The following is a 6,000-nucleotide window of genomic DNA, read 5'->3' on the forward strand; positions in this document are numbered from 1 at the left end:
CTTGAACTTGAGCCATGAGTCTTTTCCTCTCTTTCTCCCCACAGAATGGAGTGAGCAAAAGGCTGGATGGGTGTTTGGCTGCTGGTTGAGCAGCTCAACCCATCAGGAGCACAGAAAACAGCAGACACTCAGTTCCTGCTCCTAATAAACATTGCTCATCTTGCTTCCCTGCATGGGGTTACATGGTTATTGCAGAATGTTCCTGTGCTTTTACATTTTCACCTACTTTTACATTTTCCCTCACATTCAATTTCCTTCCAAATAATTAGTTGTGGAAGTAATGACATCGCCCCAATTTGCTCTGACTGCCCACACCAAAACAGCTGGCTATTTCTGCAAAGCTGATTAGGAATGGCACCCTTCAAAACATTGAATTCAACTAAATTAGCATTTAGTTTTCAGAGAGAATGTCTCATGGAAACCCAGCCTCCTGAGATGTCAGAGATGTCTTCACACTAGTGGAGAGTACAGTTATTTCACAATTTTTGTTATTTCCTTCTTCTCAGCTTTTCTTTTGCTTGTGCTTCCTGCAGTTTTTATAGAAAGATATTTTTTTTAAGTGGGTGAACTGGTTCGTTACTAATTGTGTTTGCTCTGTATAATGATGGGCATTTCTAGCAGAATCCATCCTTTTAATCCGATTCTTTGCCACATCTACACAAAGGGAAACAAAATGCCTTTAGGACATCATATTTGTAAAGAACATTAGTAATGCAGTGAGGTAGATCAGCTTCATGCATTCATTTGAAGACTAGGGTCTAAATTTAGATTTATTCCCAAATGAGAAGGGATTTGTGGCCTCAATTTCAATAGCTGCTGTTTCAATGCAAAGCCACCACAGGAGTTAGTGCAATGAGAAGTCCTTGATTTGGAGCCTGGGAAGGAATGGTAGATTAGAAGCTGGACCTCCAGCCTTCAGTGGAAATTCCTGGCAGAAATTCCTTGGATGTCTGACTTTGCTCTCTGTCCAACCTTTCTGCGAGTCCTCAATGTCACCAAATTCCTCTTGATTTACTCCAGGTCACCCACAAGGCCCAGGTCTCCCAGAGCATTCCTGTCTGTCTCAGCTTGGTGGTGCTGGAAGTGTGGGTTTGGAGCGGGGCAGCCTCTGAGTTTGCTTTCAGGGAGCCATTCCTGCTGTGGGGTGAAAGCCACAGCTCCAGGTGAGAGATCTGGTTTGGTCTGAGGTGTTACCCTGCTTTACCAAAGCCACAGCTCCAGGTGACAGATTTGGTTTGGTTTGAGGTGCTACCCTGCTTCACCAGCAGAGCAAGGGCAGCACATCCCATCTCAGCACTTCTGCTGCTCACAGTGACCCCAAGATATGTTAGAAAGTCTCTTTTCCCAGCCCAGCAGTGGAAGAAGGAGTCAGAACTTTTCTATTTTCATTTTCAAGGTTGTTTATTATCTATAAAATTATTTCTCTGGTCTGCCAAGGTCCGTTCAGCAGGACAGAGAGAGGCACTCTGCCTGCCCCCATGGCACTGTTATCTTTTTATACTAAAAACTACATGTACAATATTTACCATAACTTTCCAATACTTATCACCTATGTTAGACAGTGAGTTTCTACTCTAAACCAACCCAAAAGTGCCAGCATCACAGCAGAGGATGGAGGCCAAGAAGAAGAAGGAGAACGGCTGGACATGCCCAGATTCCTCCATCTTGCCTCCTGAACCCCTATTCTAAAAACCCCAAAAATCTATTTTTCACCCCGTGACAAACTAACTATTATTCTACTTAGACTTTTGTGGCTTGCAGATCCTCATATAAGGTTGGTAATTTGCTCCATGGGTCACAATCAAAACCACAGGTGTCCTGGGCTCTGTGCCAGGGTCTCTGAGCCCCCTGGCAGGGGTTTGGGCAATCCAGGACAGCAGAGGGATGTCCTGAATTCCAACAGTCCCAGAGCTGGCGTGGCTGTCACTGCAGAAGAGCTTCTGTATGACCCTGAAAATGACAAAGCATTTTAAAGTATGTGGGGAAGACTCACAAAGTTATTGTGTCTTATGCAGGATGCAAAGCTGGGGTCAGTTCTGTCCTTTTGTCTTTCTGTATTAAGTGTCATAATCTTTGCCCCTTGTATATGTGCAGCCTCCATCAGGGATAATGGTAATGAGTTTTCATACCAAGGGGACATTAAATCCCCATTCCCCTTCAGTAATGTGTAATGTCAACAGCAGCCTTTGATGAATTCAGCTTCTTCTTAATTAGATGCTTGAGCAAGAGATTATTAATCCATTGATCTCAAATTCTAATTGTGCCATGAATTGCTTGCTGTTTCATGCCCAAGTTTATGATCATAGTTATCTTTTTACAACCTTTAAGGAGTCATGCTCTTAAGTGAATGTATTTCTGGAAACTTGAATTGTTATGTTCTTATTTTTATTACTTTCCTCAATATGTGTGTGTGTAGATATTCCAAAAGCCCCACTGCATCAGCCAGGGCTGTCCTGCAATACAGCAATTCAGCAACTGCAGCCAGATGCCATTGCCATGGGAGTGACATCAGGCCTTTAAAAAAATTAATTTTAGCACCAATAAGGGGAACTGGCTGCTTCTCATGGCCAAGACTGGGGGTTTTATGCCAGAATTACTGGGGGGCTTGATTTGAAGACCTACCAGCTTTGAAATGCAGCTTAAAACCATAAACTTCAGTTGTGATACTAATGTATAATTACTAATGATCCTATAGATCTAAAACTCAGTCCTAGGACATTCAGGGCAAACCAGTCAATTTGTTGAAAGAGCATGTAGTTGTCTAAGTGACACACACTTGCCTGGATACAGCCAGGGATTCTTTTGAAAATGTCCTCAGAGCAGGCAGAAGGTTTTTTTCCCTTTTAACAGGCTGAACTGGCCTAGTTTGCAATCCATGGTGAATACTGCAATGGCTCCATCTGCTGAAACAACTAAATCACTGGGAGCTTCCAAAAGTTGCAGCAAATGGGATTTTTTTTTTTTCTTCTGAGCTCCCCTCTGTGTTTGTGTGTCTGGGGTGGGCTATTTCAGAATGGACCCAGAACATTCTGTAGCTTCTCTGTGTGTCCCCACAGAGCACTGGGTCTGACAGGCACGTGGCTGACATTCAGTCAAGTGCAATAACAAATGATAGTGGGTGAAGCCACTTTCTCACTGCTCCTGTTTTCATATGGGCTGCTGTGTGCAAACAGGGATTTAATGGCACCATCTGAATGCTACAGTGATATCTGGGAAGAGAAAAGAGTATTAGAGTGAGGGTAGCAAGTTTTTCTGTTGTGCTCCCTGGTTTTAGCCATCTATATGGCTGCTATTAAAAAATACAAACAAACCCTGCCACGGTCACTTCCTATCCTGAATCCTGTGGCACATGACAGCTCCTCTGGCTCTGCAGGGCTCAGGTGCTGCCAAATGATTGCTTTGCACTGGTGTTCCTGATGTCCTCACTGACAGCTTGTCCTGGCTGTCCTTTCCAGGGCAGAGCTTGTTTCTCATGGGGTCCCTGTACCTCACTGGGGTCCCTGTTTCTCATGGGGTCCCTGTATCTCATTGGGATCCCTGTATCTCACTGGGGTCTCTGTACCTTACTGGGGTCTCTGTACCTCACTGGGGTCCCTGTATCTCACTGGGGTCTCTATCTCACTGGGATCCCTGTATCTCATGGGGTCCCTGTATCTCACTGGGGTCCCTGTATCTCATGGGGTCCCTGTATCTCACTGGGGTCCCTGTATCTCATGGGGTCCCTGTTTCTCACTGCTGAACAAATCCCAGCCAGGACAAGGCTGCTCTGGCTGTTCCCACCCCTGCAGCTCTGGCAGAAGCTGTGAGCGTGTTCACAAGCAGCTGGGCTCAGTTTAGCTCCAAATACACCTAAAATAAAATCATACCTGCACAGCCGAGTGCCACTGTGTCTTGTTTTGGATGAGAGAATGGTTTAGGGGTTTGTTTTGAATGCAGACTGCATGGACTGCAGGGATCTCTGCAGCCACATTAGCAAGCACAGGGGAGTTTCTTGCCCTGGGAAGCTGTGCTCACTTGGTGTGTGAGCTCCTGCTTCACTGAATAAGTTTTGCTCTCATTTCTCATAGTTGGAGAGCAGCTGACCTTGTTTGTGTATCCCAGCATTGCCCTGAAACTGTTCCCCGCTGCCAGGACACAAAGCCAGCTGACCCAGAGCCCTTTGTCAGCCTGGCTGGCAGCAGCCATTAAAAACTGAGATCTGTTTGTGCATGGGCTGAGCTCAGAACTGGGATTTCTGCACCCTGCGCTTTTCTGAACTCCCCCAGCTCTGCCAAGGATGTGCTTTGTGACCTGGGGAAAGTCAGATCTCTCTCTTTGAGCCATGGAAATATCTCCTGCCTCACCAAGACTGGGAGGATTAGTTGATCTGTACATTTGAAGTCATAAATTGCCATGCAGGGCCAGACCCTGCACCAGGGCATAAAGGGAGGTTTTATCATTGCTTTTGAAGGGAGGAAAACTCTGGCCCAAGTGCCTACAAGTGGGCAAACCCCACAGTGACAGGGCAAGTTAATTCATAAATTCTTTCCCCTGTCTCCCTCAAACCTCCCTGTTGGCTTTTCTTATTCACTCAGAAATATTCCTGCTTAGTTTCAGGCTCAGCTTTCTCCTGAGCTTTGTTTGTTCCTGCTGCTCTTTCTAGCAGGGCTCTTCTGCTTGAAAAGGGCACTTTGATTCACTCTGTGCTCTTGACTTGAAGCTAATGGGGTTCATCTGATCTGGTGAGTCACAGAAAGTTCCTTTGCATCTCTGCCTTGTGGACTGAGTGAAGCAGAGCCTCTGTGAAGGCAGACATGGGATCATAAAAGAGTGTATACACTGTGCCTGACTCAATCTTGTAACTAATTCAGTGTAAAACTTGCCTTTTTTGCCATGAGTGTATGGGGAATAATGGCTAAAATTATTTCAGTTCCTCTCTGCCTCTAACAAATTTGAAACCAGTGTTATGCTGGTGCTGAGGGGTTTGTTTTGAATACTACACCGCATGCTTCTTTTTAGTCAAAGTCTTATTTATTCTGCTTTTTAACTTCTCTGCTCTCCGCTTCTTAGAACATATGAATCTCTTTAATGTAGTACACAATGTTTTCTGGTTATGCTGCTAGTATTTTGTGGGGCTCATAACCTCAAAGTGGAGATTTTTCATGACAGGATCTCCTTTTAAAGTTAGCCCAGAATGGCAGTGCTGGATTCAGCCTTCCCATGCTGTCTGTGTGTGGCAATGAAGAAGCCATTGGCACCAGAGGCCCAGCTCAGGGCTGAAACCTTAGAGACAGGAGGAAATGCAGGAGCTCATAATCAAGTGCCACAACACAAAGAGACACAATTAATAATTTGATTAATACAATTAATAATTCTTGCAGTGGTCTGGCTGCTCTGTGTGCCCCATTTGGGCAGCAGTGTGGGGGTAAGCAGGCACACCAGGCAGAAACTGTGGGTGCTCTGGCTCTGGGGTGGTGCAAGGACCCAGTGAACCCCAGAACACAGAGCAGAGGGATCCCTGACCCTGTTTGCTGGAGAATTCCCAGGGCTGAAAGCAAAAGCAGAAGGGGGTGCAGTATTCCTGCTGATACCTGATGTCATGAGAAGCTGAGCAGTGCAGGATCAGCCACTCCTGGTTATGTAACTCATTTGTGGCCTCAGATTCATTTGATCCCTTTTATGCATTTTGTTGGCAGCAGAACATTCTAGCTATTGCCCCAGGAGGGATGAAAGAGGGCAGTCAGAGCAGATCACACACCCAGTGAACCTGAAAGGGAAAGGTAGCCAACCATCCCTTTCCAGTGGTTACCCTCTTCTCTGTCAGCAGAGCAGGATTTCTATCACAAACCCTACCCCAAAGGCCAGCAAGTGGGTAGCTTCTTCTTCCACCAAAGGAATAACTATCCCTTTCATAATCTGGTTGCTGTGACATCATTCCTTCAAAATCCAACCTCTGCTGGAAATTACTGATTTTAGAAGTGACCCAAGATTGCCAGCTTCAAGCTTGGTGTTGTGTATTTG

This window comes from Zonotrichia leucophrys, chromosome 11 (genome assembly GCF_028769735.1).
Source record: "Zonotrichia leucophrys gambelii isolate GWCS_2022_RI chromosome 11, RI_Zleu_2.0, whole genome shotgun sequence".
Classification (NCBI taxonomy): domain Eukaryota; kingdom Metazoa; phylum Chordata; class Aves; order Passeriformes; family Passerellidae; genus Zonotrichia; species Zonotrichia leucophrys.